The sequence below is a fragment of the Epinephelus lanceolatus genome, chromosome 6 (assembly GCF_041903045.1).
Source record: "Epinephelus lanceolatus isolate andai-2023 chromosome 6, ASM4190304v1, whole genome shotgun sequence".
Taxonomy (NCBI): Eukaryota; Metazoa; Chordata; class Actinopteri; order Perciformes; family Serranidae; genus Epinephelus; species Epinephelus lanceolatus.
Window position 1 is genome coordinate 23,341,447 of NC_135739.1, and position 9,738 is coordinate 23,351,184.

Here is a 9,738-nt window from a genome sequence, read left to right on the forward strand (position 1 = left end):
GAAGATTCACCCTCCCTGAGCGGAGGAGGATGCCGGGTTGCGAGTCAAGAGCCTCGGCTTGTTATATGCTGCAACAAAAGCTTGTGTTGTTTTTCTCAGAGCCACCGTACTTTGACATGAATCATAATACTTTTTTTTTTTCATTAGTTCAGTTTTAGTATTTGCATTTATTTATTTCAGGGCTGCTATTTTCATAATGTAAATGAAATGTCATGGAGATACTCATTAACACATACACAAAAAAAGAAAACCTTTCTCTTTGGTCTTTTTGGTATTTTAGAATCTGTCAGGTATTAAAAATTTGGTAGTCTCTTGCAACAAGTAGATCTCAATAAGTAGGCAATAAGTTCCATAATAGACAATTTTCTTTCCATGAAATAGTGCTAACACTAAAGCGAGCTTACATTAGATGAAATCCAGGTTGAATGTATATTTTGTAAAGTGTAAAGTATTAAGAGCAAAGGAGGGTTTGTACAGGAGAACACCTGTTGTTAAGATGTGATGGGATGTTTTGATAAAGAAAACTATCAGTTTCACTTTTTCTAGACTTTCTTTGTCAAAACAAGAAAACAGAAATTAATTTGGGGGGTTCGGTCGGGGGGGATGAAAAGCTGTGAAAATAGTTCGACCTACTTTATAACCAAAGACGCAAAGCTGTGTAATTCTTTTGCCCCCCGCCCCATTTTTAAATGCACACTCATTTGTTTTCTACTCTCTCCTTCCCTATATTTTTTTTTTGTTGCTGTTATGCATGTTCTGCATGATCTATAATCAAACCACTTTCTTACCTCATGTTTTTATCCAGCACTCTTATTTTTCTGTCGAGATGTCAAGTCTGTGAACGATTGTGAAAGGATTTATGAAAGAGAAAGGGAACAATGGGCGGAGAGGGGCAGAGTAAGTTGTCGAGGGTAAGGATAATAATACATTAAAAAAAAAAAAAAAAAAAAAAAAAGAATAGCGAGGTGTTTGTGTCGGATGGAGAGAAGGGCCCCGTGCACAAAACATTAGTTAGAAAAGGAGCCATCTTTTTTTTTCCATGTAAATGCTGTGTTGAATTTCATATGCAGAGAAAAAGGTTTTGTTACATTGCAAATTTTAATGTATTTAATGAATGCAGCATTTAGATTTCGATTGTAGTGTTCCAACACTTTGCTTACAAAGGAAAAAAATAATACCTGCATAAAAAAGAAAAAAACAAAACAACAGAATCTATTAAACATTTCACACTGAAAAGCTGGAACCCAGTCGATTGTGTGTGAGCATATTATGGGATGTCCTGTCTGTGTCATGTCTTTTGTGCCTCCTGTGCCGTCGTCTGCTGTCGCCAGGCGATCCGGTTTCTTTCTCTGTGGCTTAGAACCAAACCAAAATGCTTGGTAATTGTACAATCAGTCATCTTTCTACAGGATGGACTCTTTGATTTCCTTCTTTTTTTTGTTTTGCAAACGGGCTTATTTCCTTTGTCCTTAGATTTTTTTTTTTATTTTTTTTTTCCATTTGAAGGAGATGCCGTGTACATGCCAAGTGTACTGTATGAAAGTGATCACTGAGCCTTGGAGAAGATATCTTAACAATGCCCTTGTAATGTGCTGTTCAGACAATTTTAGTTTTCAGTCAAAAATAAATTACTGTTTTATTAAGAGATTGTTGATGTGCCTTTTCTTTTTGAACTCCCCCACCCAACACATTCTCACTCCCAACTTGTCAAATGCCCATGTGCTCATGTCTATGGTTATGTGCTTGCTCTTTGCTTATGTGCCTTTCTATGCACATGCCACCAATCTGCCGATGAAAATGAGCCTGTATGGCTAAATCTGGCACATTTACATGACTTAATTAATCATGCTAATTAATGTGCACTGTCCCTTTTCTAAATAAAATAAACATAAAACATACTGGTGCTTAGTCAGTTGGCCTACATGTCAAACTATTGCACTCTAGGTAAACTTCCAGAGGCAGTTTGAACAGGATAGCGTGTCACTTTACACTCATGCCATGCACTGTGTTCTTTCAAAACAGATTTCCATTTCACAGGAAATGTACAGCTTCTGCTCGTTTAAAGCATACTGTCTTTTTAAAGATAAACGACTAGCAAAGTTAAAAACCTTTTTTGTTCACTTTATTAGGTTAAGGCAAAAAAAATGTATTGGCATCACTAGTATAGTATTCACCACTGTGACACTTCACTTACATACTGTAGTTATTGTGCATTCTATATTGTATTCTACACTGCAGTGTGCACATACTGCTTCTATTATGTTAGGCACAAGGATTTCAATCAATCAATCAATTTTATAAAGCCCAATATCACAAATCACAATTCGCCTCAGAGGGCTTTACAGCATACGACATCCCTCTGCCCTTTGGACCCTCACAGCAGATAAGGAAAAACTCCCCCCAAAAAACCCTTTAACGGGGGAAAAAATGGTAGCATGCCTATCTACCTGTTATGTGAAGGACCACAGATGGAAATTAGCGTTTCGCTATGTCTGATGGAACCATGTTTTCATTTCTTGTAAATGATTAATGCCATTGCACACTGTCCTCTTATAAATCAACTGATCTAAACCAAACTGTGAATAAATCAACTTGATTGCCTTATGGTTCCATGTGGGACACAAACTGCAGTCTCCCATGCAACCTATACCAACTTAATCTCGCTTTATATTGTGGCGGTTGCTCGGAGCATCAAAAAATGCCTCCACACAGGGGGATCTCCTATTGCCACTAAAGAATAGTACCTCTGTGTGTCGGTATCTTACACTAAAGGCCGCTGACCAATTGTCTGTATTTGATGGACTGGCGGAGATGGAGTTGCCCCACCAGGAAAAACACTAATGAAACACATTTTGTAGAGAATAACATTACAAACACGGGTCTATAAAATACTGAGCAGATTCCTTTGATCACATATATATTTTGTCTGTCTTACACATACACATTTTTAATTAAATCCAAATATTTTTTTCCTAACAGGGTCTACAGGTCCTTAAAATGTCTTGAAATGTCTTAAATTCAATGTCACAACAATAAGTCCTTAAACGTCATTAAATAGTCTTACATTTTAATTTGTGACATCTTAAATACAAACATTTTATCTAATTTATTTATTCATTTCTTTTTGTGATAATGAGTAGAGCCTTTCTATGTAAAAGCCCACATTTCTAATCTAAAATAAAAGTCATTTTACTTCATACTTGCACTTACCTGTTGGCAAAATGTAGACTGACTTAACTCACTCTGATAACCATATTCCTACATAACACTCACTCTGCACAAGACCACATATATCCTACTTGCCTGCAATGCTTAGCTGCAATGCTTAAAAAAGTAAAACATGATTCATCCAAAAATTAAATTAAACTAAACTAAATTTGGGTAAAAGATGTCTTTAAAGGGTCTTAAAAGGCATTAGATTTAACTGTCTGATACCCGTGTGACACCCTGTGTTAAGCCTCTCTTACAAATGTTTTTTAAAACCATGAACAAGGAAGGCGAGTGGTGTAGTCATTCAAACCTGACGATGAGGATACAAGTGGCTGTCACAAGTTATCAGCCCATGCCAACTGGCCTTTTCCACAGCAGACATTTTATACTTAAAGTAGTGACGAGTATAAGTGACAGACAGACAGTTGTAGTTGGAAAACTGCAGGTGTTACTAGCAAGCACAGTGCCAGGACTCTGAAACTGAACAGAAGTGTCCCTAATCTTGCAGAAATATAATGGCTTGTCCTTCAAATCAGAGCCTAAAGTCTCTGTGTGAAGTCCAGAATAGATTTGATATGTCGTATTAAGACTAAAGCATGTTGGTTGATATTCATTGTAAAAGCAGACGTCATCTATCGGAGAGGAAAAGGATTTTAAGCAGCTGAATCTCTGAAGTATTGAGCAACATCAGAGGAAAAAACCCCAGGATGCATACAGGCTCGTGGGTCAGTCCAGTTATTCCAAGTATTTATCAATTTCCTGGAGAGCATCTGCCCAAAATAAAGATGTAAAGTGACATCCAAATCTACACTACAATGCTAATCATGCTCCACTTTGTAGAAATGTGAGAAATTCTGATCAGCATCACAAACTGGGTGGTCTTTGAGTACAAAACTTTGTGACACACCTCCAGCAGAAAGATTTAAAATGTGTCTATCATGTTGAATATGGCAACAGACAGACAAAAGATAAAAGATGTCTCATTGTTTTTTTAAGATTAATGACTTAATCTGTAATTGGTACGCAGCCAATGTACCAACGTGCTTTTTCCCACAATTCCTTGGAACAACAGCGGATTGTGCTCTGTGTAAACTGTAAGTTTGGAGGAAGTTATTTTTCCATGATGGAAATAAACAGTCCCCGCAAAACCTGTCTGACGGGGGACGGAAAGCTGACACCTGCCCTGACACCAGGTGTGAAATCCTACATGACGACATCCTCAGCGATTCATCAACCACCTGTCATTTCAGACGTAAATTATCGCCTCACACTCTTTCAAAAAGGTGGTAATTTTCAAAGCAACTCTGGCATGTGACTTGTCAGCCGCCGTGACCCCCCAATCCGGCGTCCACTGACAGGTGATGTCAACTTCACGACTGGAAGAATTCTCTCTGACACGTTTGTCACGTCCTACATCAAACTGTCATACTTGCTTTTCAACAAAGGGACAACGTGTGCTCTGTCTGAACCCATCTATGCCTGTCTGGTGTTCAGTCTCATCACAGCTGTCGTGCACGCATATAGTCTCTCTAAGTTGGCATGTTCAGGATCTGTTTGTGCAGGTCGGCTGTTCAGAAGATAATGTAGGCACAGGTAATTATCATAAGGAATAAAATGCTGAGATAAAGCATCAAATAATCTGATCTTAGCTGATCTTTATAGTGAGCAGGAGGAAATGCAACAACACACACGACCTTACTCATTCTCACCTTTCGTCCACTTGCATTAAAGTCGCCTGTTGAAACAGAAAACAGCCACGTTATCGAGTGGGAGGGGAGCTTTGTTTCAAAACAGAGAAAGGAGTTTCAAGAGGAAGAACTGAGCAACTTTCTAAGTAACTGAATCACAATCCTATCACCTTCTTGGAAGCGAAGCCTGACTTACTGACCTTTTAAAGCACCCGCATCATTTCCATACTCCTCATGAACACTTGAACATTTTGCTTGTCATCTTAAAAGCCACAAATTGCTGGTTTGGTCAGCAGGGTGTTTCGTGTATTGCAGACCCCAGCCTCCACATAACGCTGCTTTCTATGTTTACATGTGGCACCATGTGAGTCCAATTTCCCTCATGAAGTTTTACAGAGTTACATGTAATCTGATCGTTTAGGTACAGAGAAAGGTGGAATGGACCATCTGGCAAAATTTTACCCATGTCTGGGTCGACCTCTGCATGAAGCTTTTTTGTTTGACCTACTTTTTGGTTTATCGTGTCAGAATCTTGTCGGAAAGCGTTTTCTCTCCGTTGAATGTTACACTCCCTGCCCAAGAATAATGAAGCGTTGTATTGTATAACGTGAACAGAAGAGACTTCAGAAAACTGTGACACTCTCATGGATTTTTAAAAGATTTTTTTGGCTTTATTAGATAGGGTAGTCAGGGTGTGAGGCGGGGATGGCATGCAGCAAGGGGCTGCAGGCTGGAATCAAGCCTGTGGCCGCTGCAGCAAGGACATTGCGTTTGTATATGGGACGCCTGCTCCACCCACTGAGACACTGGACGCCCTGACACTGTAGGACATGAATTCATTGTTTTGGCTAATTAAAGGCTTTTCTGAGTGTTTTCTCCACCACACTTCCTTCTCTGTGTTGAATATGCTATTTGCTGCATATCCTGTAAACCAGTGGTTCCCAGCATGGGGGGCATGACCCCCTTAGAGGGGCGCCAAACAGCGACAGGGAGTTGCGAAGCCCTCTTGATTTTAAGGTGTCTAATAATTTTACTCTGATGTGTCAAAATTTAATTCATTGTGTCAAAAACAAATACATTTAAGGGTTATATTGAAATTGTAGTCATGTATGAACAAATAAAGAAAGAAATTAGGATAGAAATTTTTTAAAATGTGTATCATGAGGACACGAGTGTGTGTAATGTGTGTGTGCGTGTGTCTGCTCTAAACCAGTGGTTCTCAAATGGTGTGCAGCAGCACACTGGTGTGCCCAGATGCAAATCCAGGTGGGCCGTGGATTTTGTGATAAGTTTATTATGACAATATTCAACTGGGCCTATAAAAAAAGGCTATGAATTAATTTTAATTGACTGTATTGGTATGTTGTGCACACCCATTTCCTTATAAAGAGGCAAACTCAAGCTAAAAAATGTCATTTAATCTTATTTAAAAACCTAACAGGGAACCTATTTGTTGCCGTTCGTGTGTGGAAATTATAAGTGTGTGACACATCACATCATCTTACATTATCTTACATTATTTCCCATTTAAATGGATGTTTTATTGTTGATTTCAAAATGTTAAAAATGAATTCTTGAATCATTTTTGATAAGATGATAAGAGTGATAACATGCTATAGAGGCTATTGTGCACAGATATAAATACAAGTGTGCCTTGAGATTTTGGATCGCTCTCTGGTGAGCCTTAAAAAGTTTGAAAATCACTGCTCTGAACCATCTGAATGCAGTTTGGAGTTTTTGTTGCAAACTAAAAGTAGAATTACAGCCTTGTGGTTTTATGCCTTTGTGAACCAGTCAAGCTGCAGTTACAGTTTACACCCATGTCTGTTCAGGCTCAATGGCAGCCATGACAGTTGGCAGAGCTTCAAATATGGAAGTTGCGGCAAAGAAGCTTCATGTTCTAACACATGGATGATTGACACACATCTTCAGCCTGGCAGCATGGGATATCTGTACAATCGGCACAGCTTTAAAGATGGACACCCAAGATTAGTGTCACCAATTCAGTATCTGATCAAATGTCTCCTCGTTTGTTCCTGAGATATGATGTTGAGTAATGGCCAGAGGAGTGTTTTTGCAGAACATTAGGATGTCATAGTGAAGCTGACCTTTGACCTTTTCAATACAAATATATATCTTTTATCATTTTTATAAAATTTTGTCATAATTAGCATATGAATTCTTGAGTTATGGCCAAGAACATGATTTGTGAGGTCATAAGGAGCTTAATCATTGAGTTCAGGTGGATGTTTGTGCCAAATTTTAGATTACCTTAAGGTGTTTATAGAAATTGCTTTTACGAGAATGAGACAAACGTACGTACAGACGATAAAACAGATGGAAGTATGGATAGATAGGTATCTCAGCGACATAATGACTCTGTTAACGCCGCGTCTGGCACAAAGGCATAATGACTGTATCAGCAGGGCTCTGCGTCATCGTGGCTGCTTTTCCTACTCACCTACTTTTGGCTCATCATGTGTGTTCATGCCACAGCAGGTTACAGCTCTGAGTCACAGCTGCTTACACAGAGCTGTGGTAAGAACGGGGTGTGCTTCAGTAAAGGCAAAACAATGAATGGAGGCTGAAAGCTGATGTCAACATTTCCTCTTTCTCGGACCTGATTATTAACTTGTCGTGACATGTGCTGACACCTGACATGTGTCAAATAGGCCTACGTGCCAGGAATCAGACATGTTTGTTAATTTTCCAGATTTGAATTTCAAATACAAACACTACAATCATCAGTGCTTCTACTTTGATACTTAAGGCATATTTTGATGACAATAAATCTGTAAATTTTGATTGCGTATAATTATTAATGCAGAACATTTGCTTGTAAAAACTATTTTTCATTATGATATTTCTACTTTGACTTGAGTAAAGGATGTGAAAACTCCTCACACATGAGATTGGAATGAGTGAAACTGTCTAGATAAAGACATTTAAAACCTTTCTATAAGGATGTTAGTATTGTCCTCGATATTATTGCACTTGTATAGCTGGACTCAAAGGAGTCATTGTATTTAACATTTCCACATGTTGAGAGATAACATGTCCTCTAAGCAAAACACTTCAGTTGTGATAATTGTGAAACTCGCTGTCTCAGCGTCACCCAACAGTACCAAAGAATCCCAAGTGTCATATACAAAGGACAGGGGAAGGAAGTGGTGAGTGTGTTTGTGTGTGTGTGTGTGTGTGTTTGTGTGTGTGTGCGTGTGCTATGTAAGGACAATTACGCATGATTCAGTCATCCGTAACCACACCCAGCAATTATTGGGAATGAGATTTATGGTTACTGAGTGAGGCACTCTGCACTTTCTTGACTCACTACTGCCATCAAGTGATCAAACTGATACATGTCAACTTGGGCACAAAGAATTCAAAGACATTTCAATACTGTGGTGCCATCATGTGGGTATGATTTGAAAGTGAGTGTAAAGGTGCAGGGTTATAAACATTTTTTTAGTGTATAATAACAAATATTTTGTGTTTTAGCAGCCCCTCTGCGATGAGCAGTATTGGAAAAACACTGATTTTTTTTAAATGTGAAACTGCTTTATTCAGAGTTTTTACTAGTTTAAATCACCGGTCCGTTTGTTTCGGAGAAGAGGGCTCCACTGCAGATAAGCAGCTCCTGCTAAAGAACTCTTGAATATCTGGAGCCGTATTCACAGTGCGTCGCTTTTTGTGTGTGTTGGGGGCGGCACTTGACTCGCGTCAATGACGTCGCCGGTGTGTTTTGGCCTTAGGGTTAGGGTTAGGGTTAGGGTTAGGGTTTTCTTCTTTCTTAAGCAGAGGAGAACAGAGGCAGGAGAAATATTCCTCAAATGCCGGATGACAATGGCTAAATAAAATGCTGCAGATTATACTGTGCAGGGATAATGTTTGCGGCTGATCTCATTAGAGATGCACCTTCATCTCCCAAACCACTGCAGTAATGATATAACGCCAGACATAAAGTCATCACAACACTAAGATCTTTGGCGCCTGGAAAAATGCAACGGTGCAGCAGTGATGACTTGTGTCTGTCTGTCTCATTCTACCATCAGCGGAGTGATCACACCAACAATGAGAACACTTTCAGATTCTCATGTTGTGATGCAGTTCATTTCTAATATCCACTGGGAGTCCACACCTTGCAGGCTCACAACCAGTCACATCTGTTAAAAGAATGTGTCATTCCTTGCAACTGGGTCCTCCTCACTAAGGTAAAAGTTTGTGTCCCTTTCTTGCTCAAGAGTTGCTCTGAGAATTCTCCTAAATCACGACTCCTTGCCAGAAATGTTAGGAGCTATGAGAGTACTCCAGAATGTTTGTGAATATGGCTCCTGGATCTTAAGACATCAGAGAAAAAAGCCTGATCAGCTCTGATGTTGGACAGTGTCGCACCCACCTCCCATGTACAGCACCCCGCCCAGAAAACAGTTACAACATCCCTGATTCTTTCGCTCAAAGCACATCTGAGCCTCTGTGTAGTAATGGTCTTTTATTCAGGCATCACCCTGAGACTAAACTTTACATTTGGTCTCCAGTCCTTTGATCCTTCAATGTGATTATTAGGCTACCATTGAAGACTTTATGAAAGAAACCCAACTCAGTTTCTACTTGTATCAGGAAGTAGGATTTACCATTTTATATCCCCTTACCAGCTTGTGACTAACTGTCCCATTCTCCATCAACGTGTTTTTTGTGAAAACCCTAGACTTCCTGAAAAGGGAGAAAAGGCTATTCATAGAGAACAGCTGGATCCACCTCAGCCGAACCAGCCTAACCAGCCTTACCAGCCTGTAGAGAGACCACACTGCTTTGTCCAGCGTGGGAAGAGTTTCAGGAAATG